We start from the raw sequence: 27,322 nt of genomic DNA, 5'->3' as shown, positions 1-27,322 counted from the left end.
CAGAGAAGTGCAATGCACGTCCACTTCAACGGCTACCAGATCAAGGCGTGGCTCAAGCACCAAACAACAAAGCCAAGCACCTGGGAGTTGTTACTGCTTGCTTATAAGCTGGTTCCAACCAGCTGCTGCTTCCCAATGTATTGTGGGAAAGTACACACTCTCGCTGCTCTTAATGCATTATGGGACCTGTAGTATGTAGTGAAAGCTAACAGTACCCCCCCCTAATGCTCCTTTTTAGGACGAGGTTTATCGGGGTTTTTCGTGTGAAACCTTCTGATCAATCGAGGGGCATGGATATTTTGAGCGGGTTCCCAGGTTCTGTCTTCAGGAGGATATCCAGACCAATCAATGAGGTATTGCAACTGACCTCTATGAAAGCGGGAATCAAGAATGTCTTTTACTTCGTATTCTAGTTCTCCCTCTATAGGAATGGGAGGGGGTGGAGGCTCAGGGAAGGAGGGAGGAAGGTAGGGTTTGAGTAGTGAAGTATGAAAGACAGGGTGCATCTGTAGGTCAGGGGAGAGATCTAATCTGAACGTAACAGGATTGAGGACCTTGGAAATGGGGAATGGCCCAATGTATCGAGGGTGCAATTTTTTGGGACCGGGCAATCTGAGATTTTTTGTGGAAAGCCAGACTTGGTCTCCTTCTTTATATTCGGGAGAGAGACGCCTGTGTTTGTCCGCTTGTGTCTTCATTGCCTCTTTGGCCTCCTTTAAATGTATCTTAGCCTGTTCCCAAATGGATTGTATATGTGAATAATGATCTGTGACTGCAGGAGTATTCGTGAAGGGGAGGGACAGAGGTAGAAACCGTGGGTGGTGACCTGTGATAAAGTAAAACGGAGAAACCTTAGAGGCAGAATGCGTGGCATTATTATACGCAAACTCTGCCAAAGGCAATGCTCGGAGCCAGTCAGTGGTAGTGGAGCTTATCAAACACCGGAGGTATTGTTCGAGGGTCTGATTGGTCCTCTCTGTCTGTCCGTCGGTTTGGGGATGATATGCTGAAGAGAGTCGGTGATCAATTTGCAAAACTTTGCACAATCCCTGCCAGAATTTAGACACAAATTGGGGCCCTCTATCAGAAATTATGACTGACGGTAATCCATGTAAACGGACTATATTGGAAATAAAAATGTCTGTGAGACCTATGGCTGTTGGTACCTTCTTGAGAGGGATGAAATGAGCCATTTTGGACATCATATCAACTACTACCAGGATAGTGGTGAACCCTTGAATGGAGGGCAAGTTAGTGATAAAGTCCATGCTAATGGATGACCAAGGTGTATCAGGAACGGGTAAAGGCTGTAATAAGCCGGCTGGGGCACAATGTGATGTCTTTTGTCTAGCACACGTGGCACAGGCATTAACAAACGCCTCAATATCTTGAATCATATTTTTCCACCAAAACCATCTTTTACAAAGGGACACCGTTTTTTCCCCCCCAGGGTGACCAACCAGAGGTAACGCATGACACCATTTCATGATAATGGCCCGGGTTTCGGGAGAGGGGATGAACAGACGATTCTGGTGAAAAAACAGATCCTTAATTATAGTGTTGTCTTTTTCAGCTAGCCATTGCTCCCTATCCATGGATGCATAGGCACGAGAGACTAGTTCCATAAAAGACTCCGCCTTCTCTATTGTTGCTAGTATTTTATGTGCAGGGATGATGGGTAGGGGTTCTTCATCAACTTGTTTCTGTTCTTTGCCTAAACGTGACAAAGCATCCGCCTTTCCTTGCTGAGAGCCTGGGCGGAATGTAATTACAAAGTCATACTCTGAAAAGAACGAAACCCATCTCATCTGACGTGGTGTAAGAGCTCTTGCTGATCTATAAAATTGAAGATTTCTATGGTCAGAGTAGATTGTGATGGTATGTGGTGACCCTAACAGGTAGTGTCTCCATTCCTGAAAGGCCATCTTAATGGCCAACAATTCACGTTCTCCGATGGTGTAGTTTTGCTCGGCCTGGGCTAAGGTTTTTGAAAAGTAGGCTACAGGATGGAGAGTACCTGATTGTGGATCTCGCTGGGACAAGACCCCTCCTACTGCCAATTGGGAGGCGACAGCCTCCACATAATACGGTTGCGTTTCATCTGCATGTCGTATTATGGGCGCTGAAATGAATTTATTCTTTAGGTGACAAAAGGCTTCTTCCGCTGCCTCGGTCCACTCGAAGATTACTCCTTTCTTCAACAGTCGTGTTATAGGGGCTACGACTTGGGAGAAGTGATCAATAAACCGCCTATAGAAATTGGCAAAGCCCAGAAACGATTGTACCTCTCTTACTGTCTTGGGACTTTTCCAATTGGTGATGGCGGTAACTTTCTTGGGGTCCATATGTATCCCTTCTGGGGAAATCACAAACCCCAAGAAATCCACTTTTTCAACGTGAAAGAAGCATTTATCTGCTTTTGCAAACAGATGGTTGTCTTGCAAACGCTGCAGAATTAACCTCACATGAGTCACATGATCTTGAGTGTTTTGGGAATAAATCAAAATATCGTCTATGTAAACGATAACAAAAACATCCAGGTATTCTCTTAAAATATCGTTGACAAAAAACTGAAAGGCTGCAGGGGCATTACAGAGCCCAAACGGCATCACACAATATTCGAAGAGACCGAACTTTGTTCGGAAGGCCGTCTTCCACTCATCTCCTTCCTTAACCCTGATCAAATGGTAAGCCCCCCGTAGATCTAATTTGGTAAAAATCTTGGCTTTCCTCACCTGATCCAAGAGGGAAGAGATGAGAGGAAGAGGGTATTTGTTTTTAATGGTAACCTTGTTCAGAGCTCTGTAGTCCAAACAGGCTCTCAGACCCCCTTCACGTTTCGGGATAAAAAAAATGGGGGACGAAACAGGGGAGGTGGAGTGTCTGATGAAACCTTTGCGTAACATATCCTGTAAGTATTCAGACAGATAAGCGGTTTCAGGTTCTGTCAATGCATACACTCTACTGGCCGGGAGTTGTGCCCCTGGTATCAAGTCAATCCTACAGTCGTAGGACCTATGAGGAGGTAAAGATACCGCTTGTACCTCATCAAAGACTCTAGCAAACTCTACATATTCTGGAGGCAATCCTACTTGTTCAGGGGAAGACATAGCACAACAGATCGGAGTGTGCCAACTTGCCACATCTCTATAACAATGAGTTAAACAATAAGAAGATCGTAGTGTGACTGTTCTGGCTGACCAATCAATGAGAGGGTTATGCAGTTGTAACCAGGGAACTCCCAAGAATGCACCAAAGTTAGGCGCATCAATCAAATCAAAAGAAAGGACCTCTGTATGACCGTTATCACATATTACTACAAGGCCCGGGGTTTCGTACTTAATCGAACCAGACGATAGTTCCGTACCATCTACGGCTCGTACTTTTTCAGGTTGAGCTTTAGGGATGAATTCAATTCCTAAGGATTTTGCCAAAGAGATGTCGAGAAAATTGCCCGTAGCTCCGGAGTCAATCATAATGGCCAAGGCCTTTCTTATCTGTGAGGCTAAGACCACTACCACAGGAATGGTAAAATGTTTAGGGACAATAGAGACTGTATTAGCCAAATAATGTGAGACCTTTACTTGGGAAGGACTTGAACTGGCGATCTCAGAACCGTTCAAGTCAGTTAGTTTTCCGACTGGGATACGGCTGCACTTCTGGGAGTTACACTCTTTCCGGGCAACTTAGGTTTCACCAAACATTCTTTAGCGAAATAGCCACTCTTTCCACAATATAAACATAAATTTAATCGCCTGCGTCTGTCACGTTCCTCCGTAGACAGAGGACCTCGAACCCCTCCTATCTGCATAGGTTCGGTGGTTTCTTTTATGTCTTTCTTCTCGTTTTTACTGAGAAAAAGACGCGTATAGTCTCCCTTGTTTTTCTCGCCTTTCCTCTCTGACAATCGGTGATCGAGTTTTACCACCAGATCAATAAAAGAGGAGCAATCCTCCGGGGGATCAACTATTTGTGATAAGATGTCTTTCAATTCGTCCTTGAGGCCTCGGTAGAACAAGGAAGTTCTCTTTTCTTCAGGCCATTGTGTTTCAGTTACTAAGCGATTAAATGTGGTGATATACGTCAACAGATCTTTGGACCCTTGTTTGAGATTTAGCAATTCATTATCGCTTGCCTGCATATACGAGTGACGATCAAAGAGACTTCTCATCTTTTCTTTAAATCTATGGAGGTCATAGAGTATGGGATCATCAGTCTCCACCAAGTGCACTGACCATAACGCAGCATTGCCACTAAGGTATGAAATGATGAATGCCACTTTGGCAGCGTCATCGGGAAAGGAAGCGGGGCGACATAGGAATTGGAGATGGCATTGGTTCATAAACACCCCATACTTGCTATTGTCCCCATTGAACCTTTCCGGCATTGCTAAAGGCGTGGGAGATGGGGATACTACAGTGACATTAACTGGGGTTGTGGCCGGTGTCCCACTACTAGCAGCAGAGGTGGAAGAATGGAGCTGGAAGTGAGCGGGGTGAACAGGATTTTTTTTTACCTTGGGAATGGTGTCAGGATTTACCGCATCCATCTGTCTCTGGGCTTTCATCACCCCCAGTTCCGTTACTAGGCGGTGATTTTCGTCTCGTAAGATGCTAATCTCAGCTTGTAAATTAGAGACTACTGTCAGTAATTCAGTCAGGGAAGTTTGAGAGGCATCTAGAGATGCTGCCTCATCCATCTTTGCTCAGGGGACAGTGTAAACGTGGGCTTGGCTTTTCTGTGGGGACTGTGCAAGTCTCAGAACAGAGTAGGCCAGAATCCACGGGAGCGAAGATAATGTCTCCCCTTTCCCCAGAGACCACGTACCCCAGCTGAGGTAACAGCTAAAGAGGTACGTAATATCAGAGAAATGGGAAGACTGGAATGAGCCACCAGGAAGGCTCGAGTGGTTTCTGTGGTGTGAATGGTCAAGGGAACGTGATAACCTGTAGTAGGAAATAAAACAGATACAAAGTATAGATTAACACTTTTTAGTCTAGCGGGTAATCTCTCTAATAATGCAAGCGTGTGTACTTTGTCACTTACATATAGGTTCACTAGGGAGATTCATATAATAGGATTGTCACATCATAACTTGGTTCCCTTAGACCAATAGGTAGTTTGTTCAGGTAGTATTCAAGCAGTAACTGAAATGACTGGTTTAAATATCCTTCTATTCAGGAACCCTGGACACCCAGAAAAGAATAATCCAAATGGCATAGTTCCAATGTTTCACAGACTTGAGTCTGAATGAACGGGGTTCTTATGCAAACACAAACGATTCCCCAGCCCCTGAGGTATACTTGCGATTAGTTGGAAATCAGCTGCGGGCGCTACCAGCGCGATAGGAAATAACTCGTTCACTCTGTCCGTATTGTTCTCCGTAGGCAAACAAGACTCGGGACTTCCCCGAGCTGTCTCGCCTTGAATGCGCTGCCTAGCGTGGGTCGCCCAACAACACGGTTCCAGGGTCTCGGCGTCCGAGGGTCGGTCTTTACAGGCAGGAGACAGGCAGCCCCTGGGGTCCTAGTATCCAAACGCAGGCACAAGATGGGGCACCTAAAGTTCAGCGCTGACTTCGCGCTTGTGGTACCAATAAAGTTCAAAACAAAAAATGAAATGAAATAAAAACGGAAACAAACGAAACAAACAGCGCGACCAGCGCTTCCAAAGTAGTCTCTTATTTCGGGTTCCAAGGTCTTAACAAAAAAGGGTCTTTACTCTTGAAGCTCCGAATCTTTCAGTTCCAAAACACAGATCACAGAGAAGTGCAACGCACGTCCACTTCAACGGCTACCAGATCAAGGCGTGGCTCAAGCACCAAACAACAAAGCCAAGCACCTGGGAGTTGTTACTGCTTGCTTATAAGCTGGTTCCAACCAGCTGCTGCTTCCCAATGTATTGTGGGAAAGTACACACTCTCGCTGCTCTTAATGCATTATGGGACCTGTAGTATGTAGTGAAAGCTAACAGTACCCCCCCTAATGCTCCTTTTTAGGACGAGGTTTATCGGGGTTTTTCGTGTGAAACCTTCTGATCAATCGAGGGGCATGGATATTTTGAGCGGGTTCCCAGGTTCTGTCTTCAGGAGGATATCCAGACCAATCAATGAGGTATTGCAACTGACCTCTATGAAAGCGGGAATCAAGAATGTCTTTTACTTCGTATTCTAGTTCTCCCTCTATAGGAATGGGAGGGGGTGGAGGCTCAGGGAAGGAGGGAGGAAGGTAGGGTTTGAGTAGTGAAGTATGAAAGACAGGGTGCATCTGTAGGTCAGGGGAGAGATCTAATCTGAACGTAACAGGATTGAGGACCTTGGAAATGGGGAATGGCCCAATGTATCGAGGGTGCAATTTTTTGGGACCGGGCAATCTGAGATTTTTTGTGGAAAGCCAGACTTGGTCTCCTTCTTTATATTCGGGAGAGAGACGCCTGTGTTTGTCCGCTTGTGTCTTCATTGCCTCTTTGGCCTCCTTTAAATGTATCTTAGCCTGTTCCCAAATGGATTGTATATGTGAATAATGATCTGTGACTGCAGGAGTATTCGTGAAGGGGAGGGACAGAGGTAGAAACCGTGGGTGGTGACCTGTGATAAAGTAAAACGGAGAAACCTTAGAGGCAGAATGCGTGGCATTATTATACGCAAACTCTGCCAAAGGCAATGCTCGGAGCCAGTCAGTGGTAGTGGAGCTTATCAAACACCGGAGGTATTGTTCGAGGGTCTGATTGGTCCTCTCTGTCTGTCCGTCGGTTTGGGGATGATATGCTGAAGAGAGTCGGTGATCAATTTGCAAAACTTTGCACAATCCCTGCCAGAATTTAGACACAAATTGGGGCCCTCTATCAGAAATTATGACTGACGGTAATCCATGTAAACGGACTATATTGGAAATAAAAATGTCTGTGAGACCTATGGCTGTTGGTACCTTCTTGAGAGGGATGAAATGAGCCATTTTGGACATCATATCAACTACTACCAGGATAGTGGTGAACCCTTGAATGGAGGGCAAGTTAGTGATAAAGTCCATGCTAATGGATGACCAAGGTGTATCAGGAACGGGTAAAGGCTGTAATAAGCCGGCTGGGGCACAATGTGATGTCTTTTGTCTAGCACACGTGGCACAGGCATTAACAAACGCCTCAATATCTTGAATCATATTTTTCCACCAAAACCATCTTTTACAAAGGGACACCGTTTTTTCCCCCCCAGGGTGACCAACCAGAGGTAACGCATGACACCATTTCATGATAATGGCCCGGGTTTCGGGAGAGGGGATGAACAGACGATTCTGGTGAAAAAACAGATCCTTAATTATAGTGTTGTCTTTTTCAGCTAGCCATTGCTCCCTATCCATGGATGCATAGGCACGAGAGACTAGTTCCATAAAAGACTCCGTCTTCTCTATTGTTGCTAGTATTTTATGTGCAGGGATGATGGGTAGGGGTTCTTCATCAACTTGTTTCTGTTCTTTGCCTAAACGTGACAAAGCATCCGCCTTTCCTTGCTGAGAGCCTGGGCGGAATGTAATTACAAAGTCATACTCTGAAAAGAACGAAACCCATCTCATCTGACGTGGTGTAAGAGCTCTTGCTGATCTATAAAATTGAAGATTTCTATGGTCAGAGTAGATTGTGATGGTATGTGGTGACCCTAACAGGTAGTGTCTCCATTCCTGAAAGGCCATCTTAATGGCCAACAATTCACGTTCTCCGATGGTGTAGTTTTGCTCGGCCTGGACTAAGGTTTTTGAAAAGTAGGCTACAGGATGGAGAGTACCTGATTGTGGATCTCGCTGGGACAAGACCCCTCCTACTGCCAATTGGGAGGCGACAGCCTCCACATAATACGGTTGCGTTTCATCTGCATGTCGTATTATGGGCGCTGAAATGAATTTATTCTTTAGGTGACAAAAGGCTTCTTCCGCTGCCTCGGTCCACTCGAAGATTACTCCTTTCTTCAACAGTCGTGTTATAGGGGCTACGACTTGGGAGAAGTGATCAATAAACCGCCTATAGAAATTGGCAAAGCCCAGAAACGATTGTACCTCTCTTACTGTCTTGGGACTTTTCCAATTGGTGATGGCGGTAACTTTCTTGGGGTCCATATGTATCCCTTCTGGGGAAATCACAAACCCCAAGAAATCCACTTTTTCAACGTGAAAGAAGCATTTATCTGCTTTTGCAAACAGATGGTTGTCTTGCAAACGCTGCAGAATTAACCTCACATGAGTCACATGATCTTGAGTGTTTTGGGAATAAATCAAAATATCGTCTATGTAAACGATAACAAAAACATCCAGGTATTCTCTTAAAATATCGTTGACAAAAAACTGAAAGGCTGCAGGGGCATTACAGAGCCCAAACGGCATCACACAATATTCGAAGAGACCGAACTTTGTTCGGAAGGCCGTCTTCCACTCATCTCCTTCCTTAACCCTGATCAAATGGTAAGCCCCCCGTAGATCTAATTTGGTAAAAATCTTGGCTTTCCTCACCTGATCCAAGAGGGAAGAGATGAGAGGAAGAGGGTATTTGTTTTTAATGGTAACCTTGTTCAGAGCTCTGTAGTCCAAACAGGCTCTCAGACCCCCTTCACGTTTCGGGATAAAAAAAATGGGGGACGAAACAGGGGAGGTGGAGTGTCTGATGAAACCTTTGCGTAACATATCCTGTAAGTATTCAGACAGATAAGCGGTTTCAGGTTCTGTCAATGCATACACTCTACTGGCCGGGAGTTGTGCCCCTGGTATCAAGTCAATCCTACAGTCGTAGGACCTATGAGGAGGTAAAGATACCGCTTGTACCTCATCAAAGACTCTAGCAAACTCTACATATTCTGGAGGCAATCCTACTTGTTCAGGGGAAGACATAGCACAACAGATCGGAGTGTGCCAACTTGCCACATCTCTATAACAATGAGTTAAACAATAAGAAGATCGTAGTGTGACTGTTCTGGCTGACCAATCAATGAGAGGGTTATGCAGTTGTAACCAGGGAACTCCCAAGAATGCACCAAAGTTAGGCGCATCAATCAAATCAAAAGAAAGGACCTCTGTATGACCGTTATCACATATTACTACAAGGCCCGGGGTTTCGTACTTAATCGAACCAGACGATAGTTCCGTACCATCTACGGCTCGTACTTTTTCAGGTTGAGCTTTAGGGATGAATTCAATTCCTAAGGATTTTGCCAAAGAGATGTCGAGAAAATTGCCCGTAGCTCCGGAGTCAATCATAATGGCCAAGGCCTTTCTTATCTGTGAGGCTAAGACCACTACCACAGGAATGGTAAAATGTTTAGGGACAATAGAGACTGTATTAGCCAAATAATGTGAGACCTTTACTTGGGAAGGACTTGAACTGGCGATCTCAGAACCGTTCAAGTCAGTTAGTTTTCCGACTGGGATACGGCTGCACTTCTGGGAGTTACACTCTTTCCGGGCAACTTAGGTTTCACCAAACATTCTTTAGCGAAATAGCCACTCTTTCCACAATATAAACATAAATTTAATCGCCTGCGTCTGTCACGTTCCTCCGTAGACAGAGGACCTCGAACCCCTCCTATCTGCATAGGTTCGGTGGTTTCTTTTATGTCTTTCTTCTCGTTTTTACTGAGAAAAAGACGCGTATAGTCTCCCTTGTTTTTCTCGCCTTTCCTCTCTGACAATCGGTGATCGAGTTTTACCACCAGATCAATAAAAGAGGAGCAATCCTCCGGGGGATCAACTATTTGTGATAAGATGTCTTTCAATTCGTCCTTGAGGCCTCGGTAGAACAAGGAAGTTCTCTTTTCTTCAGGCCATTGTGTTTCAGTTACTAAGCGATTAAATGTGGTGATATACGTCAACAGATCTTTGGACCCTTGTTTGAGATTTAGCAATTCATTATCGCTTGCCTGCATATACGAGTGACGATCAAAGAGACTTCTCATCTTTTCTTTAAATCTATGGAGGTCATAGAGTATGGGATCATCAGTCTCCACCAAGTGCACTGACCATAACGCAGCATTGCCACTAAGGTATGAAATGATGAATGCCACTTTGGCAGCGTCATCGGGAAAGGAAGCGGGGCGACATAGGAATTGGAGATGGCATTGGTTCATAAACACCCCATACTTGCTATTGTCCCCATTGAACCTTTCCGGCATTGCTAAAGGCGTGGGAGATGGGGATACTACAGTGACATTAACTGGGGTTGTGGCCGGTGTCCCACTACTAGCAGCAGAGGTGGAAGAATGGAGCTGGAAGTGAGCGGGGTGAACAGGATTTTTTTTTACCTTGGGAATGGTGTCAGGATTTACCGCATCCATCTGTCTCTGGGCTTTCATCACCCCCAGTTCCGTTACTAGGCGGTGATTTTCGTCTCGTAAGATGCTAATCTCAGCTTGTAAATTAGAGACTACTGTCAGTAATTCAGTCAGGGAAGTTTGAGAGGCATCTAGAGATGCTGCCTCATCCATCTTTGCTCAGGGGACAGTGTAAACGTGGGCTTGGCTTTTCTGTGGGGACTGTGCAAGTCTCAGAACAGAGTAGGCCAGAATCCACGGGAGCGAAGATGATGTCTCCCCTTTCCCCAGAGACCACGTACCCCAGCTGAGGTAACAGCTAAAGAGGTACGTAATATCAGAGAAATGGGAAGACTGGAATGAGCCACCAGGAAGGCTCGAGTGGTTTCTGTGGTGTGAATGGTCAAGGGAACGTGATAACCTGTAGTAGGAAATAAAACAGATACAAAGTATAGATTAACACTTTTTAGTCTAGCGGGTAATCTCTCTAATAATGCAAGCGTGTGTACTTTGTCACTTACATATAGGTTCACTAGGGAGATTCATATAATAGGATTGTCACATCATAACTTGGTTCCCTTAGACCAATAGGTAGTTTGTTCAGGTAGTATTCAAGCAGTAACTGAAATGACTGGTTTAAATATCCTTCTATTCAGGAACCCTGGACACCCAGAAAAGAATAATCCAAATGGCACAGTTCCAATGTTTCACAGACTTGAGTCTGAATGAACGGGGTTCTTATGCAAACACAAACGATTCCCCAGCCCCTGAGGTATACTTGCGATTAGTTGGAAATCAGCTGCGGGCGCTACCAGCGCGATAGGAAATAACTCGTTCACTCTGTCCGTATTGTTCTCCGTAGGCAAACAAGACTCGGGACTTCCCCGAGCTGTCTCGCCTTGAATGCGCTGCCTAGCGTGGGTCGCCCAACAACACGGTTCCAGGGTCTCGGCGTCCGAGGGTCGGTCTTTACAGGCAGGAGACAGGCAGCCCCTGGGGTCCTAGTATCCAAACGCAGGCACAAGATGGGGCACCTAAAGTTCAGCGCTGACTTCGCGCTTGTGGTACCAATAAAGTTCAAAACAAAAAATGAAATGAAATAAAAACGGAAACAAACGAAACAAACAGCGCGACCAGCGCTTCCAAAGTAGTCTCTTATTTCGGGTTCCAAGGTCTTAACAAAAAAGGGTCTTTACTCTTGAAGCTCCGAATCTTTCAGTTCCAAAACACAGATCACAGAGAAGTGCAATGCACGTCCACTTCAACGGCTACCAGATCAAGGCGTGGCTCAAGCACCAAACAACAAAGCCAAGCACCTGGGAGTTGTTACTGCTTGCTTATAAGCTGGTTCCAACCAGCTGCTGCTTCCCAATGTATTGTGGGAAAGTACACACTCTCGCTGCTCTTAATGCATTATGGGACCTGTAGTATGTAGTGAAAGCTAACAGTACCCCCCCCTAATGCTCCTTTTTAGGACGAGGTTTATCGGGGTTTTTCGTGTGAAACCTTCTGATCAATCGAGGGGCATGGATATTTTGAGCGGGTTCCCAGGTTCTGTCTTCAGGAGGATATCCAGACCAATCAATGAGGTATTGCAACTGACCTCTATGAAAGCGGGAATCAAGAATGTCTTTTACTTCGTATTCTAGTTCTCCCTCTATAGGAATGGGAGGGGGTGGAGGCTCAGGGAAGGAGGGAGGAAGGTAGGGTTTGAGTAGTGAAATATGAAAGACAGGGTGCATCTGTAGGTCAGGGGAGAGATCTAATCTGAACGTAACAGGATTGAGGACCTTGGAAATGGGGAATGGCCCAATGTATCGAGGGTGCAATTTTTTGGGACCGGGCAATCTGAGATTTTTTGTGGAAAGCCAGACTTGGTCTCCTTCTTTATATTCTGGAGAGAGACGCCTGTGTTTGTCCGCTTGTGTCTTCATTGCCTCTTTGGCCTCCTTTAAATGTATCTTAGCCTGTTCCCAAATGGATTGTATATGTGAATAATGATCTGTGACTGCAGGAGTATTCGTGAAGGGGAGGGACAGAGGTAGAAACCGTGGGTGGTGACCTGTGATAAAGTAAAACGGAGAAACCTTAGAGGCAGAATGCGTGGCATTATTATACGCAAACTCTGCCAAAGGCAATGCTCGGAGCCAGTCAGTGGTAGTGGAGCTTATCAAACACCGGAGGTATTGTTCGAGGGTCTGATTGGTCCTCTCTGTCTGTCCGTCGGTTTGGGGATGATATGCTGAAGAGAGTCGGTGATCAATTTGCAAAACTTTGCACAATCCCTGCCAGAATTTAGACACAAATTGGGGCCCTCTATCAGAAATTATGACTGACGGTAATCCATGTAAACGGACTATATTGGAAATAAAAATGTCTGTGAGACCTATGGCTGTTGGTACCTTCTTGAGAGGGATGAAATGAGCCATTTTGGACATCATATCAACTACTACCAGGATAGTGGTGAACCCTTGAATGGAGGGCAAGTTAGTGATAAAGTCCATGCTAATGGATGACCAAGGTGTATCAGGAACGGGTAAAGGCTGTAATAAGCCGGCTGGGGCACAATGTGATGTCTTTTGTCTAGCACACGTGGCACAGGCATTAACAAACGCCTCAATATCTTGAATCATATTTTTCCACCAAAACCATCTTTTACAAAGGGACACCGTTTTTTCCCCCCCAGGGTGACCAACCAGAGGTAACGCATGACACTATTTCATGATAATGGCCCGGGTTTCGGGAGAGGGGATGAACAGACGATTCTGGTGAAAAAACAGATCCTTAATTATAGTGTTGTCTTTTTCAGCTAGCCATTGCTCCCTATCCATGGATGCATAGGCACGAGAGACTAGTTCCATAAAAGACTCCGTCTTCTCTATTGTTGCTAGTATTTTATGTGCAGGGATGATGGGTAGGGGTTCTTCATCAACTTGTTTCTGTTCTTTGCCTAAACGTGACAAAGCATCCGCCTTTCCTTGCTGAGAGCCTGGGCGGAATGTAATTACAAAGTCATACTCTGAAAAGAACGAAACCCATCTCATCTGACGTGGTGTAAGAGCTCTTGCTGATCTATAAAATTGAAGATTTCTATGGTCAGAGTAGATTGTGATGGTATGTGGTGACCCTAACAGGTAGTGTCTCCATTCCTGAAAGGCCATCTTAATGGCCAACAATTCACGTTCTCCGATGGTGTAGTTTTGCTCGGCCTGGGCTAAGGTTTTTGAAAAGTAGGCTACAGGATGGAGAGTACCTGATTGTGGATCTCGCTGGGACAAGACCCCTCCTACTGCCAATTGGGAGGCGACAGCCTCCACATAATACGGTTGCGTTTCATCTGCATGTCGTATTATGGGCGCTGAAATGAATTTATTCTTTAGGTGACAAAAGGCTTCTTCCGCTGCCTCGGTCCACTCGAAGATTACTCCTTTCTTCAACAGTCGTGTTATAGGGGCTACGACTTGGGAGAAGTGATCAATAAACCGCCTATAGAAATTGGCAAAGCCCAGAAACGATTGTACCTCTCTTACTGTCTTGGGACTTTTCCAATTGGTGATGGCGGTAACTTTCTTGGGGTCCATATGTATCCCTTCTGGGGAAATCACAAACCCCAAGAAATCCACTTTTTCAACGTGAAAGAAGCATTTATCTGCTTTTGCAAACAGATGGTTGTCTTGCAAACGCTGCAGAATTAACCTCACATGAGTCACATGATCTTGAGTGTTTTGGGAATAAATCAAAATATCGTCTATGTAAACGATAACAAAAACATCCAGGTATTCTCTTAAAATATCGTTGACAAAAAACTGAAAGGCTGCAGGGGCATTACAGAGCCCAAACGGCATCACACAATATTCGAAGAGACCGAACTTTGTTCGGAAGGCCGTCTTCCACTCATCTCCTTCCTTAACCCTGATCAAATGGTAAGCCCCCCGTAGATCTAATTTGGTAAAAATCTTGGCTTTCCTCACCTGATCCAAGAGGGAAGAGATGAGAGGAAGAGGGTATTTGTTTTTAATGGTAACCTTGTTCAGAGCTCTGTAGTCCAAACAGGCTCTCAGACCCCCTTCACGTTTCGGGATAAAAAAAATGGGGGACGAAACAGGGGAGGTGGAGTGTCTGATGAAACCTTTGCGTAACATATCCTGTAAGTATTCAGACAGATAAGCGGTTTCAGGTTCTGTCAATGCATACACTCTACTGACCGGGAGTTGTGCCCCTGGTATCAAGTCAATCCTACAGTCGTAGGACCTATGAGGAGGTAAAGATACCGCTTGTACCTCATCAAAGACTCTAGCAAACTCTACATATTCTGGAGGCAATCCTACTTGTTCAGGGGAAGACATAGCACAACAGATCGGAGTGTGCCAACTTGCCACATCTCTATAACAATGAGTTAAACAATAAGAAGATCGTAGTGTGACTGTTCTGGCTGACCAATCAATGAGAGGGTTATGCAGTTGTAACCAGGGAACTCCCAAGAATGCACCAAAGTTAGGCGCATCAATCAAATCAAAAGAAAGGACCTCTGTATGACCGTTATCACATATTACTACAAGGCCCGGGGTTTCGTACTTAATCGAACCAGACGATAGTTCCGTACCATCTACGGCTCGTACTTTTTCAGGTTGAGCTTTAGGGATGAATTCAATTCCTAAGGATTTTGCCAAAGAGATGTCGAGAAAATTGCCCGTAGCTCCGGAGTCAATCATAATGGCCAAGGCCTTTCTTATCTGTGAGGCTAAGACCACTACCACAGGAATGGTAAAATGTTTAGGGACAATAGAGACTGTATTAGCCAAATAATGTGAGACCTTTACTTGGGAAGGACTTGAACTGGCGATCTCAGAACCGTTCAAGTCAGTTAGTTTTCCGACTGGGATACGGCTGCACTTCTGGGAGTTACACTCTTTCCGGGCAACTTAGGTTTCACCAAACATTCTTTAGCGAAATAGCCACTCTTTCCACAATATAAACATAAATTTAATCGCCTGTGTCTGTCACGTTCCTCCGTAGACAGAGGACCTCGAACCCCTCCTATCTGCATAGGTTCGGTGGTTTCTTTTATGTCTTTCTTCTCGTTTTTACTGAGAAAAAGACGCGTATAGTCTCCCTTGTTTTTCTCGCCTTTCCTCTCTGACAATCGGTGATCGAGTTTTACCACCAGATCAATAAAAGAGGAGCAATCCTCCGGGGGATCAACTATTTGTGATAAGATGTCTTTCAATTCGTCCTTGAGGCCTCGGTAGAACAAGGAAGTTCTCTTTTCTTCAGGCCATTGTGTTTCAGTTACTAAGCGATTAAATGTGGTGATATACGTCAACAGATCTTTGGACCCTTGTTTGAGATTTAGCAATTCATTATCGCTTGCCTGCATATACGAGTGACGATCAAAGAGACTTCTAATCTTTTCTTTAAATCTATGGAGGTCATAGAGTATGGGATCATCAGTCTCCACCAAGTGCACTGACCATAACGCAGCATTGCCACTAAGGTATGAAATGATGAATGCCACTTTGGCAGCGTCATCGGGAAAGGAAGCGGGGCGACATAGGAATTGGAGATGGCATTGGTTCATAAACACCCCATACTTGCTATTGTCCCCATTGAACCTTTCCGGCATTGCTAAAGGCGTGGGAGATGGGGATACTACAGTGACATTAACTGGGGTTGTGGCCGGTGTCCCACTACTAGCAGCAGAGGTGGAAGAATGGAGCTGGAAGTGAGCGGGGTGAACAGGATTTTTTTTTACCTTGGGAATGGTGTCAGGATTTACCGCATCCATCTGTCTCTGGGCTTTCATCACCCCCAGTTCCGTTACTAGGCGGTGATTTTCGTCTCGTAAGATGCTAATCTCAGCTTGTAAATTAGAGACTACTGTCAGTAATTCAGTCAGGGAAGTTTGAGAGGCATCTAGAGATGCTGCCTCATCCATCTTTGCTCAGGGGACAGTGTAAACGTGGGCTTGGCTTTTCTGTGGGGACTGTGCAAGTCTCAGAACAGAGTAGGCCAGAATCCACGGGAGCGAAGATGATGTCTCCCCTTTCCCCAGAGACCACGCACCCCAGCTGAGGTAACAGCTAAAGAGGTACGTAATATCAGAGAAATGGGAAGATCGGAATGAGCCACCAGGAAGGCTCGAGTGGTTTCTGTGGTGTGAATGGTCAAGGGAACGTGATAACCTGTAGTAGGAAATAAAACAGATACAAAGTATAGATTAACACTTTTTAGTCTAGCGGGTAATCTCTCTAATAATGCAAGCGTGTGTACTTTGTCACTTACATATAGGTTCACTAGGGAGATTCATATAATAGGATTGTCACATCATAACTTGGTTCCCTTAGACCAATAGGTAGTTTGTTCAGGTAGTATTCAAGCAGTAACTGAAATGACTGGTTTAAATATCCTTCTATTCAGGAACCCTGGACACCCAGAAAAGAATAATCCAAATGGCACAGTTCCAATGTTTCACAGACTTGAGTCTGAATGAACGGGGTTCTTTTGCAAACACAAACGATTCCCCAGCCCCTGAGGTATACTTGCGATTAGTTGGAAATCAGCTGCGGGCGCTACCAGCGCGATAGGAAATAACTCGTTCACTCTGTCCGTATTGTTCTCCGTAGGCAAACAAGACTCCGGACTTCCCCGAGCTGTCTCGCCTTGAATGCGCTGCCTAGCGTGGGTCGCCCAACAACACGGTTCCAGGGTCTCGGCGTCCGAGGGTCGGTCTTTACAGGCAGGAGACAGGCAGCCCCTGGGGTCCTAGTATCCAAACGCAGGCACAAGATGGGGCACCTAAAGTTCAGCGCTGACTTCGCGCTTGTGGTACCAATAAAGTTCAAAACAAAAAATGAAATGAAATAAAAACGGAAACAAACGAAACAAACAGCGCGACCAGCGCTTCCAAAGTAGTCTCTTATTTCGCGTTCCAAGGTCTTAACAAAAAAGGGTCTTTACTCTTGAAGCTCCGAATCTTTCAGGTCCAAAACACAGATCACAGAGAAGTGCAACGCACGTCCACTTCAACGGCTACCAGATCAAGGCGTGGCTCAAGCACCAAACAACAAAGCCAAGCACCTGGGAGTTGTTACTGCTTGCTTATAAGCTGGTTCCAACCAGCTGCTGCTTCCCAATGTATTGTGGGAATGTACACACTCTCGCTGCTCTTAATGCATTATGGGACCTGTAGTATGTAGTGAAAGCTAACAAGTCCGATCCCCTCCCGGACCTCCTGTGTGTCAAGGAGCAGGATGGCTCCGTGGAAGGAATGAACCTCTCCCCAGCTCTCACTGCCCAGCAACAAGAGGACTGCCGCCAGCTCCTAGGACAATTTGCCGACCTCTTCTCCCTGGTCCCCCGAGTCACCGACTGGTGTGTCCATGACGTGGACACCGGGGACAGCCCGCCGGTGCGACACCGAGCATACCGGGTCCCTGACCGGGTCCGGTCCTGCATTCAAGCTGAAGTCTCGAAGATGCTGACCATGGGGGTGATCGAGCCATCTGACAGTCCCTGGGCCAGCCCCGTGGTCCTGGTCCCGAAGGCAGCGGCCCCCGGTGTCGCCCCCGAGCTCCGATTCTGTGTGGACTACCGGGGGCTCAATGACGTCACCCGAGCCGATGCCCACCCCATTCCACGGGCCGACGAGCTCATTGACCGACTCGGGGCAGCCCGGTTCCTCAGCACATTCGACCTCACCTGCGGATACTGGCAGATTGCGCTCACCGAGGGAGCCAAGGAGCGGTCCGCCTTCTCCACCCCAGATGGGCATTACCGCTTCCGCGTAATGCCCTTCGGAATGAAAAATGCCCCGGCCACCTTCCAGCGACTGGTGAATAGAGTCCTGGCCGGGCTGGAACAGTTCAGCACGGCCTATCTAGACGACATCGCCGTTTTCAGTTCCGAGTGGAGTGAGCACCTCCAGCACCTCCGGAGGGTGCTAACCGCCCTGCGCCAGGCAGGCCTCACAGTAAAAGCCAGCAAGTGCCAAATTGGGCAAGGATCAGTAGTCTACCTGGGGCACCAGGTCGGGAGTGGCCAGGTCGCCCCTCTACAGCCGAAGATCGACGCCATCTTGGCCTGGGAACCCCCCACCACCCAAACGGAGGTCCGAGCCTTTCTGGGCCTCACTGGCTACTACCGAAGATTCATCCGGGGGTATGGCAGCCTTGTCGGCCCCCTCACAGAACTCACATCCAAAAAACAGCCAAAGAAGGTGCAGTGGACGACTGCCTGCCAGGAGGCGTTCGATGCCCTAAAGAAGGCCATGTGTACTGCCCCCGTCCTCCAGGCTCCCGACTACTCCAAGGAGTTTGTAGTCCAAACCGATGCCTCCGAGCATGGCATTGGGGCCGTCCTGTCCCAGGTGAATGACCAAGGCCTAGACCAGCCCATCGCCTTCCTCAGCCGGCGGCTGTTGCCCAGAGAACAGAGATGGAGCACCATTGAGCGTGAAGCCTTTGCCGTGGTCTGGGCACTCAAGAAACTACGCCCCTACCTGTTCGGCACCCATTTCAAAGTCCAAACCGACCATCGGCCCTTGCGATGGCTCATGCAGATGCGAGGAGAAAACCCCAAGCTACTGCGGTGGTCAATCTCCCTCCAGGGGATGGATTTTACCGTAGAACATCGCCCTGGTATGGACCACGCCAACGCTGACGGCCTCTCCCGGTTCTTCCGCCTCAGCGAAGAGAACCCCCCAAGATGATGGGCAGTTCTCTCCGGCTTTCAGCTGGGGGGGACGCGTGTTGGACCCGGCCTCGTAGCATGGCTCTACTTGTCCCCGCACCACCTAACCTGGTACCTGCAGCCCCGAGCCCACGGCTTAGCCGATCCTTTCCACCAGAACACACGCACCCGACCCGGACATCCCCGTCCATGGCCTCTCTCCCTTCGGCCACCCCGGGCCCGCGTGCCCACTTCATGCACCAAGATGGCCGCCCGGCCCCAGCGCGACCCGGGCCTAGCGGCGCCACTCCGGCTGGAGGACACCACGCTTGCCAGGGGATGAGAGAGGGAGGAGCAGTTTCTATCGCACCTCTGAACTCCCCTGGGACGATGAGTTTCGATCGGCCCTCCGGCCTCCCTGAGAGCTGGCTCCACGCCTGCTGGGTGTCTGGGACTCCTCCCGACCCGGCCCTGAGAGGATCAAAAGACAATGGCAGGAAACCCCGACAAGCGACCCCCAGGTGACAAGACTCCTGCCTGCACAGACTCCGGACATCAAAGAGGGGTCGACCTATAACAAGGGGTGCTCTGAGACTGTCCGGCAGATTCGACGCTGGAACAACGAGAGCCTGCTGACGCGGTCGCGGCTCCTGGAACTTAGAACCCCCTGAGCCCTGCTGAGTGACTCGCGGCTCTCTGAAGATCGTAAGACCTCCGAACTGTACCTGAGCCCTGCTGAGTGACTCGCGGCTCCCTGAAGATCGTAAGACCTCCGAACTTGTACCTGAGCCCTGCTGAGTGACTCGCGGCTCCCCGAAGATCGTAAGACCTCCGAACTTGTACTTGAGCCCTGCTGAGTGACTCGCGGCTCCCTGAAGATCGTAAGACCTCCGAACTTGTACCTGAGCCCTGCTGAGTGACTCGCGGCTCCCCGAAGATCGTAAGACCTCCGAACTTGTACCTGAGCCCGCTGAGTGACTCGCGGCTTCCACAGACTCCACTGGTCCCGCCGGACCCCAATGACAACAAGCCTACCCCCCAGCTCGAGGATTGTGAGCTGTGCGCCGGGTACGTCCTTGCCGTGAACCTTTTACCAGAGACTGTCCCGCTACCCCCTACCCCTTCCGAGACTCATTGAGCCCGCGCTCTCCTTGTACATATTTGCAGTGCTAACCTGTTTGATAAAGAGTGATTCCTAAGAACGCACGGTGTGGTGTTTCTGTGTCGTGTGGTGCCAGAAGTACGATCCTCGATACGGGATTCCTCCTCCTGAGGAGTCTCCCGCCAGTGCCCGGCTACGATACTTTGAGGGTGGGTCTCAGGGTAGTCAGGACCCCCTTTCCGGGCTCCTCTGAGGTGGCCGTCTAACAGTGTGTGAATGTGATGAGGGGGTGTTTGTGAAGGTGTGTGTGTGAAGGTGTGCAAGTGTAAGGTGTAGTAAAGGTTCAAGTCTGGTGCTGTAGGTTGTCTGTGGGGTCTGGCAGCAGTGAGTCTGTTGCAAAGGCTCATGGTTTGTGTGTGTGTGCCCTTTTTATTGGTCCATTGGTGGGTGTGGCTGTGTTTGAACTTTGGGTGGGTGTGTTATAAGGAGTGGTTGTGTTTTGGGCCTCTGTTTGGGATTTTGGCAGTTGCAGGTCAGTGAATGTGTTGTCTTTGTGCTTGTTGGACATGTTTTGTGGCTTTGTGCCATTCGAATAGTGTATTCTTGTGTTGTTGTGCTTTGTCCTGGTTGTGTACGTGCGTTTTTTGCGTGTGTAGGGTGTGTACTCAGGCTATTTTGTGGTACAGTGCTGTCCTTGTGTTTGGCTTGGTACGACTCGTACATGCGCTATGTTGTGTGGAGGTGCTGGTGTTGGGGCCTGGGGTGCGCTCAGTACTTAGAATGTTGGGGTGGTGGTACGCTCCATGCATACGCGGGTGAGGGTACGTGTCGTACATACACGGTTGGGGTGGGGGTACGGTGCGTACATCCACGGTTGGGGTGGGGGTACGCTCCATGCATACGCGGGTGAGGGTATGTGTCGTACATCCACGGTTGGGGTGGGGGTACGCTCCATGCATACGTGGGTGAGGGTACGTGTCGTACATACACGGTTGGGGTGAAGGTACGTGTCGTACATACACGGTTGGGGTGGGGGTACGGGTCGTACATCCACGGTTGGGGTGGGGGTACGCTCCATGCATACACGGGTGAGGGTACGTGTCGTACATACACGGTTGGGGTGGGGGTACGGTGCGTACATACACGGTTGGGGTGGGGGTACGCTCCATACATACGCGGGTGAGGGTACGTGTCGTACATACACAGTTGGGGTGGGGGTTCGGTGCGTACATCCACGGTTGGGGTGGGGGTACGCTCCATGCATACACGGGGGAGGGTACGTGTCGTACATACACGGTTGGGGTGGGGGTACGGTGCGTACATACACGGTTGGGGTGGGGGTACGCTCCATACATACGCGGGTGAGGGTACGTGTCGTACATACACGGTTGGGGTGGGGGTACGGTGCGTACATCCACGGTTGGGGTGGGGGTACGGTCCATGCATACGCGGGTGAGGTTACGTGTTGTACATCCACGGTTGGGGTGGGGGTATGCTCCATGCATACGCGGGTGAGGGTATGTGTCGTACATACACGGTTGGGGTGGGGGTACGTGTCGTACATACACGGTTGGGGTGGGGGTACGCTCCATGCATATGCGGGTGAGGGTACGTGTCATACATACACGGTTGGGGTGAGGGTACGTGTCATTCATACACGGTTGGGGTGGGGGTACGGGTCGTACATCCACGGTTGGGGTGGGGGTACGCTCCATGCATACACGGGTGAGGGTACGTGTCGTACATACACGGTTGGGGTGGGGGTACGGTGCGTACATACACGGTTGGGGTGGGGGTACGCTCCATACATACGCGGGTGAGGGTACGTGTCGTACATACACGGTTGGGGTGGGGGTACGGTGCGTACATCCACGGTTGGGGTGGGGGTACGGTCCATGCATACGCGGGTGAGGGTACGTGTTGTACATCCACGGTTGGGGTGGGGGTATGCTCCATGCATACGCGGGTGAGGGTATGTGTCGTACATACACGGTTGGGGTAGGGGTACGGTGCGTACATACACGGGTGGGGGTACGGTGCGTACATCCACGGTTTGTGTGGGGTTACGCTCCATGCATACACGGGTGAGGGTATGTGTCGTACATACACGGTTGGGGTGGGGGTACGTGTCGTACATACACGGTTGGGGTGAGGGTACGCTCCATGCATATGCGGGTGAGGGTACGTGTCGTACATACACGGTTGGGGTGAGGGTACGTGTCATACATACACGGTTGGGGTGGGGGTACGGTGCGTACATACACGGTTGGGGTGGGGGTACGCTCCATACATACGCGGGTGAGGGTACGTGTCGTACATACACGGTTGGGGTGGGGGTACGGTGCGTACATCCACGGTTGGGGTGGGGGTATGGTCCATGCATACGCGGGTGAGGGTACGTGTCGTACATCCATGGTTGGGGTGGGGGTATGCTCCATGCATACGCGGGTGAGGGTATGTGTCGTACATACATGGTTGGGGTGGGGGTACGGTGCGTACATACACGGGTGGGGGTATGGTGCGTACATGCACAGGTGGGGGTACGGTGCGTACATACACAGTGGGGGTACGGTGCGTACATACACGGTGGGGGGTACGGTGCGTACATACATGGTGGGGGTATGGTGCATACATGCACGGTGGGGGTATGGTGCGTACATACGGGGGCTGGGGGGGTTCGGCGCGTACATACGGGGGCTGGGGGGCGTTCGGCACGTACCGGGCACCTGTTTGGACGTCTCCATGGTTGCTATAGGAGTTCGGTGCGGACGGTCTTTTTACCATACGGTTGTAAAATCGGACGCCCGGGACGGATCGTACTTGCACGGTCGGACTTCGCTTTTCACGTTTGTACGGTAAATCGTCCGAGGACGTGTCGGACACTTTTTCCGACCCGAGGACGTGTGGGGAATAATTCCCAATGCGATTCGTATGGACTTTTTCCCATGCAAATCGTACTTGCCAGTTTGTAAGGCACTTGTATGATTCGTACAGTAAAAAGACCGGATACGAGTCGTACGGGATTTTTTTTTACCGGATCTTAATCGGCACCTAAATGTTTTTAAAAATTACAAATACATCTATACACATAAAACAATAACATTAATAAATATTAAATAATTACATATAGCAAATAATAATCAATATTTTTAATTTAAATATTTTTTATTATTAATGCTATATTACAATAGCTAAAATAATACAAAGCATATTAAATATCAGACACAATAAAACTACTAGTCCAACTCCAACAAAAACAACAGTAAGGAAAATGTTGGATAGCGTAGGGGTAAAAATAACTATTCCAACTCCAGAGAGTGCAACAGTAGGAAAACGTTGGATAGCGTAGGGTTAAAAATTAGTATTCCAACTCCAAAGAGTGCAACAGTAGGGAAAGCGTTGGATAGCGTAGGGGTAAAAATTACTATTCCAATCCAGAGAGTGCAATAGTAGGGAAAGCGTTGGATAGCGTAAGGGTAAAAATTACTATTCCCACTCCACAGAGTGCAAAAGTAGGGAAAGTGTTGGATAGCGTAAGGGTAAAAATTACTATTCCCACTCCAGAGAGTGCAACAGTAGGGAAAACGTTGGATAGCGTAGGGGTAGAAATTAGTATTCCAACTACAAAGAGTGCAACAGTAGGGAAAGCATTGGATAGCGTAGGGGTAAAAATTACTATTTCAAATCCAGAGAGTGCAATAGTAGGGAAAGTGTTGGATAGCGTAAGGGTAAAAGCTTACTATTTCCACTCCAGAGAGTGCAACAGTAGGGAAAGTGTTGAATAGCGTAGGGAAAAAAATTACTATTCCAACTCCAGAGAATGCAAAAGTAGGGAAACCACTGGATAGCATAGGGGTAAAAATTACTATTCCCACTCCATTGAGTCCAACAGTAGGGAAAGCGTTGGATAGCGTAGGGGTAAAAATTACTATTCCCACTCCAGTGAGTGCAACAGTAGGGAAAACGATGGATAGCATAGGAGTAAAAATTACTATTCCCACTCCAATGAGTGCAACAGTAGGGAAAACATTGCATAGCGTAGGGGTAAAAATTACTATTCCCACTCCAGAGAGTGCAACAGAAGTGAAAACGCTGGATAGCGTAGGGGTACAAATTACTATTCCCACTCCAGTAAGTGAAACAGTAGGGAAAGCGCTGGATAGCGTAGGGGTAAAAATTACTATTCCAACTCCAGAGAGTGCAACAGTAGGGAAAGCGCTGGCTAGCGTAGGGGTAAAAATTACTATTCCCACTCCAAAGAGTGCAACAGTAGGGAAAGTGTTGGATAGCGTCGGGGTAAAAATTACTATTCCAACTCCAGAGAGTGCAACAGTAGGGAAAGCGCTGGATAGCGTAGGGGTAAAAATTACTATTCCAAATCCAGATAGTAAAACAGTTGGGAAAGCACTGGATAGCATATGGATTCTATGAACATACTAACTAATTAAATAATTTGTTATTAAAAAATTGCATGTTAATAATTTATTTACAAAATAATTATTATTAAATACCAATTATTTAAACTACATATTTAAATAAATAACTTTAAATTACATCCCACACTATTCCCCCTTTAACACACAACACACTACACATACAAAATACACAATACATGTAACTATCAATGTATCTATTATTTACAATTAATAATACTTTCTTTATAATTAATATAGTTATTAATTTACTAATTAATACATATTAACTACCAAATTACAATTATTCACCAATTAATTATTAATTAACAATACATTAATTAGCAATAACAACAAATAAAATTAAATATTGAATTATTTATATTTACTATATTTAACTAACTAATAACAATTAATTACCAATTAATAATTATTAACAATTAATTAATTATAAATACAAATATATAAAAATTATCATTATTTATTTTCATTTTATTACATCCCACCCTATTCCCCTATAAACCCACAACCCACTACACATAAAAATTCACATAATTAATTTAATTATCAATTAATCACTTAATAAAATTAAATCACCAATTAATTAGTAAGTAACAATTAATCAATTAGCAATAACAATAAATAAATATTAATAATAAACTAATTATAACTTATATAATTAACCAATTAATACAATTAATTCACAATTAATAATTAATTAATTAATTAATCAATTAATATAAATAATTTACAATTAATAATTAATTAACAATTAATTAATCATAAATACCAATTAAACAATACATATTAATTCATTAATTATTATTAAATTACTTCCCACCCTATTCCCCTATAACCCCACAACCCGCTCTGATACTAAAACTCTAAATTAAATTTAAAATAATTATTAATCTCTAAACATTTATTTTTAAATGTATTAAAATACATTACAATAATCTTTAACATACAAATAAAATACATATTAAAATACATAACACTAAATAAATATCGATATTATTGACATCGAAATTTTTGCTTACGATAGTACTTACAACTATATTAATTACTTCGATATTATTTACTTCGATATTACTTACCTTGGGGTCGATATTCTGTCCATCGATATTCTTGACTTCGATATTCTTTCCTTACGATATTACAAACTCGATATACTTGTAGGTCGAAATTAAAAACTCGATATTTTGGCTAACCACCGGCTCTCTTACAGGCATATAAGGGTTGGATTTCAGCGAGCAAAGAAAGTCAGTGTGCTGGTTTTTCCTATTGCAGACAAAACTTTTTGTCTGGAAGAGTCCTACAGGAAATTTCCAGTCTTAAAAGACAATTCACTGAGTTGCTGTCTGATATCGGGTTCGTAAAGGAGGGGTTAAGAGCCAGGGACATCGAGAAGAGGTGGGGGCAGAGAGGAGATGGCGTGATGGATGCCACTGGAGAGGAGGCAAACTTAAATTCAGAGAACATCAAGCTAATATCAGCAATGTTGTGTGCGGCTCTTTATCCCAATGTTGTACAGGTAAAAGTTCCAGAAGGAAAATATCAACAAACAAGCACAGGAGCAGTGAAAATGCAGCCAAAAGCAGAGGAGACAAGGCTGACGCTTTTTTGTGGGGCCCCCTTCTGACCAAAGTTTTTAACGCGGCAGTTATGGTAAGCACCCCTCTTACATGGGGTGAATCAATTATTATACCAATCTACAAGAAGGGCGTTAGGAGCAAGGCAAAGAACTACCGCCCTATCTCCCTTCTGGACTCCTCCCTAAAAATAATGAGTAGGGTGCTCTTACAGCGTCTGGAGGAATGGGCAGAGGTCAATGGTATCCTGGCTGACTCCCAATTTGGGTTCCGTAGGGGCCTTGGTACCGTTGAGCAGTGTGTTAATTTAGATCTTATTATAGGTAAATACACCCGAGCCAAACAGGGCTCCTTATTCCTCTGCTTTGCTGATTTGTCCAGCGCTTTTGATTTGGTGAACCATGCCATCCTGTGGACCAAGTTATTAAATATGGGCGCCCCACCCGCAATTATTTAATTTCTGGCCAGATTATACAGTAAACTATCGGCCAGGATTCCTTATGGCCAAGCGGGTGAATGCACTGATGATATCGAGGTCAAATCTGGTATCAGACAAGGCTGCGTCCTTGCCCCACTGTTCTTTTCTCTTTTTATTAATGACATGGATTCTGAATTGAGATCGGTCTCCGCTGATGCACCACAAGCCGAGGGCCAAGCCATTCCTGTATTGCTCTATGCAGACAATACCGTTTTATTATCTAGAACTCCAGTGGGTCTGCAGAGATTAATGGATAGTTTTTTCAGTTTTATCCAGGGGAGGAAATTAAAAATCAATAACTCCAAGACGTTTATTATGGCTTGTGGCTAGAAAATAAAAAACCTGAGATCTTTCCAGTTTGTGGACCAAAAGATACAAGTGGTGGATACATTTTGCTATTTACGCATCACTTTTAGTAGTAATGGCATGTGGGCACAGGAGATTCGTAACGTTAAGGCCAAGATGGGCAAAGCCATTTCTGGTGTTTTTAAATTCGCCTCAAAATTAGGAAGCCGGCGTCCTTGTGATATGTTCCACATTTACCGCCTTAGATGTGTTTCTGTGGCCCTCTATGGATCAGGGGTTTGGGGTCATTGTCGCCATGGAGACCTCCAGGTGGAGGAAAATAGCTTTTTAAAGAGGCTTCTTTGTCTCCCAACTTCAGCCTCTACTGGACTGTCCCACCTTGAGGTCGGGCTGGAATATCTGACTGACCTTACAAGGTTAGGCCCACTAATGACCTGGAGATCGATTTGGGCTAAGGAGGAAACTGGCTTTGCTAGGAAA

The 27,322-nt window shown here is 46.6% G+C and overlaps 1 pseudogene; it reads left to right on the top strand.

Moving 5' to 3' along the window:
* Positions 1-26,108, top strand: part of LOC146813107 (putative ATP-dependent RNA helicase DHX57 pseudogene) — a 68,410-nt pseudogene extending 42,302 nt beyond the window's left edge.
* The last annotated feature ends 1,214 nt before the right edge of the window (positions 26,109-27,322 follow it).

Source organism: Triturus cristatus, chromosome 7 (genome assembly GCF_964204655.1).
Source record: "Triturus cristatus chromosome 7, aTriCri1.1, whole genome shotgun sequence".
In the NCBI taxonomy this organism is placed as follows: Eukaryota; Metazoa; Chordata; class Amphibia; order Caudata; family Salamandridae; genus Triturus; species Triturus cristatus.
Note: the sequence above shows the minus strand (reverse complement) of the source record. Positions and strands in the feature narration are given on the sequence as shown.